This window comes from Oryctolagus cuniculus, chromosome 10, assembly GCF_964237555.1.
Source record: "Oryctolagus cuniculus chromosome 10, mOryCun1.1, whole genome shotgun sequence".
Taxonomy (NCBI): Eukaryota; Metazoa; Chordata; class Mammalia; order Lagomorpha; family Leporidae; genus Oryctolagus; species Oryctolagus cuniculus.
Window position 1 is genome coordinate 19,902,562 of NC_091441.1, and position 8,294 is coordinate 19,910,855.

Below are 8,294 nucleotides of genomic sequence, written 5' to 3' on the forward strand. Positions count from 1 at the left end.
TTGCTGATCACTGCAATTAGCTCATGGCTGGTGACGGCCCCTTCGCCCCATGTAAGGCAGGGTGCTGCCTTGCTCAGGATGAGGTGCACCTTCTCGATGTACCGATGACTTGTTACCCGGGTTTCTTTTTAAAAAATTAATTTGAGACACAGAGCAATGGGAGTGAGGAGGTGGGGAGAGAGAGCGAATATATGAATGAGAGAATGAGAAAGTAGTCCCTTCTGCTGCCTCGCTGCTGAAATAGCTGCAATGGGTAGAGCTGGGTCAGGCTGAAGCCAGGAGCTCAATTCAGGCCTGCTGTGTGGATGGCAGCGACCCAAGTACTTGAGCCATCACCTGCTGCCTCCCAGGTCTGCATTAGCAGGAAGCTAGAATCAGGACTAAGACTTGAATCCAGGAACGGGACTAAACATCTGCCCCCAGGTATCTTTTAAACAAAGTCTCCTTTCGCATTGCTTTGCTTGACCACCAAGGACAAAACCACTGTGGTTCTCCGTGAAGATGAAATTCTGTTGCCTTTGCCACCACAGCCCTTCCCTTGCACGGGGTGGGGGTGGGGGTGGAGAGGACAGATGACTTGGGGAGGTGATGGCTTTGTTTGACCACATAGCTTTTCTCGGTGCTTAGGTGTGGACCAGCAGACCCGAAAACTGTGCCATGGTTTGGGTCGTAGCTTGGATGGCCCTCAAAGGCTGAAGTACTGGGGGCTTGGACCCCAAAGTCTTCTGTTCATGCTGAACAGACCAAGGGTGGAGACTTGAGCAAAGGATGGCCCGGGGGAGGTGGGCTCCGTCGGAGGTCTCTGGGCCGTGTGGGTGTGGCTTTGCAGGTAGTTCTTGCAAGAGGGTTCTGTTGGAGTGCAGCCCAGCTGCTCTCTGCTTCCTGGCTCACCATGGGACCGTCACACTGCCATCCTCCAGCCTCACCGGTGCCTCGGCCAGGGGGGCTGTGAGCCTCCTGAACCGTGAGCCAGCATTGACCCCCTTCCCTCCTGAGTTGCTTCTTGCAGGCATTCCAATTAAAGATACCAAGAGCTGGCTCATACAACTGCCACGAGAAGAGTTTGTGACTAAGTTCCCAAGAGCAGAGGGCATCCCACAGCATGGCGGGCGCACCTGGAGAGGCGCCAGGGTCCTAGGCAGGCAGAGGAAGCCAGGGGACAGGAAGCAGCGGGTAAGGCAGGGTTCACAGGTTTAGGATTGGGTTGTGTGCAGATTGTCAGCTGCTCTGGGGCTAGGGAGAGTCCCCAGCTGTCTGGTGTCTGCCCTGGGGTGCGACATCAGGCAGATCCCGGCCCTGAGCCAGGGTACCCAAGAAAGAGGAGGAAGTGGGGGTGTGGGCTCTGGATTAGCTTCTTTGCATATGAAAGGCATTCTGGAAGCAAGTCCTTTACTCCGTCTAGGAATTGGCCAGCCCTCAGAGGGGCAGTCTGTCGGGGCCAGGGAGGCCACAGATGGCAATATATGAGAAATCCAGAAAGTAAAAAATGGCGAGGTGAATATAGCCTATTGCTTCCATGGCTGGGGGCACCTCCTCTGGTTACTTCAGACTGCTGGCACCCACAGCACTCTCATAAATAATGAAGGGTGGGGAAAAAGTAGATTTGCAAAATGTAGAAAGGGGACTGTTCTTCTAACCTCCAGTTCAACGCCTCCGATGTGTGCACAAAGCTTCCAGACCCGAGATGCAATCTGGAGGTTTTCCCCGGATGCGGCTCCTTTCAGAAAAGCTGCTCAGTGATAATAAAGTGTTGTGCTAGAGCCATCTTCACTTCTCTCCACCTGCGAAGACTGCACGCTGGGAGAGGGCAGCGTTTCGCAAGGACCTGGCTCCAGTCTTGGTCCTGCCACTCACTCTGCTCCTCCGGGAGCTGGCCCTGCTCCATGGTGGTAGAGGAATCCATCCAGCCTATCCTCTGAGGATGCCCATTTTAGGCCTGATGTCCTTGCATCCTATCCAGGTTAGCATTTATCCTGGACAAATTAGATCAACAACACAGTGTCCTATTTTTGGAGGGCACCGGCCTGCACCCTTCACAGATCCTGTGTTCTCTGCAGGATGTTGCAAATTCAGGTACCAGCCAGCTCTGGTTTGAGCTCCCCATGGTACCGGCTGCGTGGCCAGGCACCTGAGAAGTTCCCCAAGCCACCCATCTACAGAATGGGGACGTGTGTGGTCTTGCCCTGAGGATGCCCCCACCCCACCTCACTGAATCAACATTTAGTCCCAGAAGTTCACTGTGAGCGGCTTAACTGCCATTTCCTACACCCCACCATGTCTCTACCTGTCGCCAGAATGGGCAAACTTCATACCGCTATTTAGACCAAAGCCGAGTGTGCAAGGAGTCCCCAAATCCAGGACAGACTAAGAACAGGATGACTGAAGACATCTCCTGGAAGCGTATCAACAGCTTCCGGGAGCCAACCCAGAGCTTCACATGCTGCATCTTTTCTCCTAGTTTAAAAAGACATCCACTTGGTTTTGCTCTCTGCTTTACTGTGACTTTGTTGGCCTGGGACAGGTGCCCGGGATGCATTAGAAGGACTGGCGGCTGGAGCCCAGGGCACAGCGCTGTGTCGCCTACTCACTGCTTCCCACCCAAGGGAGGTAGGGCGAGGGAAAGGGAACTGGCGCCTTGGGGGAATGGTAGATCTTCTTTTTTCTTTAAACTTTGCCTTTTAAGCCTTTTCTTTTTCAAAAGAGCTGTTCTGAAACCCTGTTTGAAGAGCTGATAAAAGGCAGGGGGGCTTTGTCATCAGAAGGTGGGGGTGTCGGGGAGACCTCACAGAAGTCCCTGGAAGAACCTCTGCTCCAGAGCAAAAGCCAGTGGCCACGCTCGGCGCAGGGCAGGGCAGGGCAGCCCACTTCCAGCCAGGACTCGCTGCCGGGAGCCGAGGCGCAGGGGCAGGTCCCCAGTGCCGGAAGCCGCGATTCCATCTGTGTCAGCCAAGGCTGCCAAGTGGAGCTAAAGCAATGGCAGCAGATTGGAAAGGGCTCCAGTTCAAAGCAGTTTGCAGACAGGAAGGGAGAAAACCAGGTGGGAGGGCCGGGGCCGGCGTGAGAAGAGGCGGAGTGCGTGGCAGGACAGATGTCCCAGGGCGCACAGGAGAGGAGACTGACCGGGGTCGGCCTCATCGTTCTTGGCAAACTCCGGCTGCCCACGGTGGGAAGGGGGAGTTGCAGGTTCTAGGGGAGGCTGGAGCCGGGCAGCCCTAAGAAGCCGCGTTCTGTGTCTCCATCTGCACCATGAATTCGCTTGCCCAATAAGTGCACCCTGATTAGTTTTCTTGTTTGATGAAGTCCAAGGTTGTGATGTGATTTGGGAGGTACAAAGTTATTTGGGATCTCATAAAATGACGTGTAGGGACCGTCATGACTCATTCCTTTAAATTCAACTTTACTTGGCGTCAAGATCCTCAGAACGGAAGGCTGGCAGGACATGGTCACGTCTGGAAACTCACCCCTGTACCGCAACACTCTCCATCTTTGGGCCATGTCGAGTACACAAATTTCAAGTTACAAATCCTGTTTGCTGCTCTGATATCCATGAGTCCATTGTCAAGGTAGACCCAAGATCCTAACCAGACCATTGAAAGCATTTCTGACTTGAGATTAATCAGCCATCTACAGTGGGCTGAGAAAGACTAGAAAAAAAGGCCTAATTTTAGAACTGGAAATTTAACTGAACCAACTGCAAGCCATTCTAAAGCAACGCGTGCTGGGAACAGGCCCACCCGTGTCCAGTGTGGGGCGGCACGTGCAAACACTCGCCCACTCCAGCCAGCAGGAGAAACCCTGGCAGAGATGGTGGAATTGTGGTCCAACCACCAGAGGGCACCAGAGCAATACTTTGAATAGTCTTCCTCCAAACAGCCAATTTCATGTCACTGAATTGAAGGAAAACAAAGAGGAATACCCTAAGCAGATTGCTTCCCAGTCACGAAGCACTGGGCCAAAATAAGACAGATACGCGCCGCCACAGAGCCTCCCCGAGGGGCGGCCGCCAGCCAGCCCTGGCTTTCCAGCCACGGGCAAACAGAATGATGAGGCTGAAGGGTGCGTGGCACACGCCGGGCGTCCCTGACATGGAAACCGAGTTCAGCAGACCCTGGAGAGAATCAGGTGCCCCAAACGGGCAGGTGAGGGCGATGAGGGCCCACTCATCAAGACAGACACGGGGACGGACGGTTGCTGATTCCCGCAGGCCCTACCAGCAAGTGAGAGCTCAGCTCTCCCAGGAGACGCCCTGGGAACAGCATGATGATCTCCTGGCTCCAGCTTGAAAATCTCACAAGTGGGAGCCATGAGCTACGGGCTTTCAACCCTCCGCCTGGGTTATCTCCTGCCCAGCATTTGTCATCCAGCTCCAGCAAGTCTGAAAGGAAAGAACTCGAGATCGCCCCCTGCAGGACAGCTGGGAGACAGCAGGAAGGAGAATGCCTTTAGGAAGGTTTAAGCCGAGTGCATTGAGAGCGAGAGAGCGAGCGAGCCAGCGAGCGAGCGTGTACTGGGGACTCTACAAGTTTGTCAACAGGAGAAGGGAATGTCTGGATGGCAGCTAAAAAAACGACCGGTGTGCGTGTGTGTGTGTGTCCAGGCTAGAGGGAGACAGGCGCTGGTGGGGAGGCAGAAGGGAAGGAACCCGGAAAAGCAGAGTGAGGGGCTGACCACGGAGTGAGGCTGCAGAGGGCCAGGCACCCTCCCTGCGGGTATCAGAGTTCATCAACGAGGAACTGTAGCCAGCAGTGCTGCCCAGCCCATAACAACTGGACTCGAGGCCTTGCTCACCCCTGCCCGCCATGGGCCTCACGGCCTGGACTGAGTTCCTGATGTGTGTCTGCCTGGCCGGCGCTGTCTGCCCTGTGGCCCCAGGGCCTCCAGCTGCAGATAAAGCATGGCCCGCGGGAATCAGTGCTGGGACGTAGGACAGGGAGCCAGTCTCAGATGGGTGCCCTCCTCAGCTCTGGTTGCATCTTCAGGTGGTAGACAGGACAGAGCTGTGCATCCTGTCTGGGATGCATGGGATGTCATGGGAACAGGGTGCACCTGACCTCAGCCCCGGGGCCCGTCTGGCAGAGACCAGCTGGTGTGGGGGGTGCCTGCAGGAGCAAGAAGACAGGAAGCTTGTGGCGAGCAGGGACTGAATGCCCGGGCCAGCAGCACTGGAGGCCCGACTTGGTGTGGGGGTCGGGGGTCCCAGCCCTCCTCTCTCCCATTTTCCTCAGAAGAAGGAAACTTGATGTTCTGCTTTTTTTCCAGCCGGGGTGGCTGCCAGAGAAGAAAGTGCCAGGGCTTGGTTTCCATGGAGACAGCCTGGGCTGTTGCCGAGACTGTGGCTTCGGCGGAGAGCCTGGATCCGGGTGATAAGAGCAGAGAGCGGGCAGGAGCGGGGGCGGGGTCTGTAGCTGAGGGGGAGGGAACATTCCAGCGGCTTCTTGACCATGCTTGGACTTACACATGCGGTGACCATGGAGAACAGACTGGTCAAGGCAGAAAGTGAGAACGAACAGCTGAGATGCCTTGGTGGCAGGCCTGTGGTGGGATGGCCGGAACTGGGTTCTGGGGTGTCTCTTGAGGTTGGTCGCTAGTCACCTGACTGAAGGAGGGCGCACTGCAAACCCCGAGAACACAACTTCTATAGAAGACGCGGACCTGAATCTGTCGCTGCCACCGTGCCCATAGCATGGCTCCCTTTAGAGAGGCAATGGTGGAGAAATGGGGTGCCATTGTCCAATAATTCAAGCCTGGGCTGAAGAGTTGGAGAAGTATCTTTAGTGAGAGATTCCCCAGGATCTTAAAGAGCCAATGGGGGCCAGCGCTGTGGCGTAGCAGGTAAAGCCACCGCCTGCAATGCTGCATCCAATATGAGCACTGGTTCGAGTCCTGGCTGCTCCACTTCTGATCCAGCTCGCTGCTGTGGCCTGGGAAAGCAGTGGAAGATGGCCCAAGTTCTTGGGCCCCTGCACCTGCGTGGGAGACCTGGAAGAAGCTCCTGGCTCCTGCCTTCTGATCATCTCATCTCTGGCCATTGCAGTCATTTGGGGAGTGAACCAGCAGATGGAAGATCTCTCTCTCTTTCTGGTTCTACCTCTCTCTGTAACTCTTTCAAATAAATAAAAATAAATAAATAAATCCTTAAAAATAATAAAAAGAGCCAATGGGAGAGGACCCAGCTCTCCTCACAGCACGGACAGCACAGCTTTCCCAAGGATCTGGAGGGACTGCAGCCCCCACAGCACATTTTGGGAAATGCAGACCTCAGGGACCGACAGCTTACGAAGCCACTCCACGCACGCCCTGTACCTCGTCTCTCCTCAGACGGCAGCTCTCACTCAGAATGGGCCTCGGAACCTTGGCCTGTGCCATCCCCAGTGCCTGATAAACCCTCTGTGAAGGGCAGTGTGATAAACTTCCCCTTGGGGTGGCCACGGCACTGACGTTCAGTACAGAGCCAACACTTGCTGATGAGTCTCCCCGCCCTGCAAGATGGCCAGGCTGGGAGCAAACCACAGGGCTTCCTTAGCCTCTTTCATCCCAGTACGTGTCTTGCACATAGCTGGTGCCCAATGAGTGAAGCAATGAATGCAATAAACTTGAAGAAATGAAAGACACTGATGGACTTTCAGAAAATACGAGATATTTCCAAACTAGGAAGCTTTCCCGGTGTCCCTCCCTTTATTACATAGCTGGTGCATCTGTCTTGCCAATGCATAAACCCAATCCTGGCTGTATTTTATCCACCCCTACTGCTGCCAGACTAGGGCTTTGCTCCAATGTGTCACCTGCATCATCAACCTGAATTCCTTGTCCTTGCAGCCACTCTCTACGTAACCTTGGCTGCATAACACTGTTTGGTCAGATGGGCCACAGCTCCGACAGTGGTCCCATAACATTGTAGCTGTTTGTGTCACTGCATGCTGCGGTGGCCTTACAATGACACAACTGCCTGATGACACACGTCAGTGAACACATTGGAGGGATGTCACAGAGGTCCAGATTCATGGTCTCCTCTGACCCTAAGGGCAGCCGAAGGCAGGTGTGCCCTGCAACGGGGGCCGCAGGCAAGAGAACTGAAGGTCGCATTGCTTGCAGAGCTGCGAATTCTCTGCAGCTGGATTCACGTCCTTGGAACACATCTGAGGTCAACGGGTCTAGAAACACAAAGGACACTGCCCTACTTTTCTTCCCTGGCTAGAGCAATGGCCGTGGCAATGACTGTTGGTTTAGGAAAACAACAGGTCAAATCGGAAGCCCAACATCCTGGCTGAGACAGAGATCAAATGAAGAGAGGAGAGAGACTTGCAGTTCTGTAGATGCGGGGTGGCAGAGAGAGAGAGGAGATGTGGAAGAGTTCTGCCTTCTAGAAATCTGTGAGGCGGGGACGTTCAGTGCTGCTCGGGAGGCCAGATTTAGAGTCTAACATTCGAAGGAGAGAGAGAGAAGCTCAGAAGCGTGCTGTGGAGACCTCACGCCCGGGCCGGTCGGGCGCTCTGAGGATGGGGCTGGCAGCCGTTCATCTGTTCCTTGGACACTCCTGGAAAAGCTTCCTCTGGACAAGAATTCTGAGCAAAACGTGTCCTGGGAGAGATCACGGTCTGTGGAGCGAACACGTGACTCGCACCCGACTCCCAGAGGAGGGTCTGGTGCTCAGGAAGACGCAGGGAAGACGTTGTAGAGAATCCTGCTTATGACGAGGGCAGGCCTGCAGAGAGACTGGACTGGAGCCAGGGTGGGCTGGGGGCTGGGGGCTGAGAAAGGGCCTGTAGACTGGGCAACGCTGCCCCCCCCCCCCCCCGGGGAAGTGTCCTGGCCACGCCCACAGGCAGACGTCGGTCGTCAAGCCAGCTTGAGGTCGTGTCTACACTCACCCCAGCTCAAGGTCACTGCTCTGGTCAACCTGTCTCAAGGTCGCATCTATAACCCCTGAGCTGGAGGTCACATCTACAGTCAACCCAACCTGAGACCACATCTGTAGTCAACTCAGCCCAACGTCACTGTCACATCTCAGCTAATCTGGCTCAAGGCCACATCTGCAGCCAGCCTAGGCTCGAGGTAGGCTGCCTGACTCTGTCTTCCATGAGCATCCAGCAAAGAGTTAAGTGGAAGAAAGGAAACAGCTGGATTCCTGGAAGAGGCCTGGGATCCCAGGAGCTACTGGAAATCATGCTATTCTGGCCATTCGGAGGTGGGAGCCATCGGATAAGGGCTCACCTGGTACCCAGAGGGAACACAGCCGCAGGCAGCACAGCCAGCGGGAGCGGAGCCCTTTGTGGAGAGTCAGTGGGAATTTGTTA

The 8,294-nt window shown here is 55.1% G+C and overlaps 1 protein-coding gene across 5 annotated transcripts in view; it reads left to right on the forward strand.

The window, feature by feature from the left end:
• Positions 1-8,294, forward strand: part of ALPK2 (alpha kinase 2) — a 114,725-nt gene that overhangs the window by 104,341 nt on the left and 2,090 nt on the right. The gene's annotated exons all lie outside the window — the stretch shown is intronic.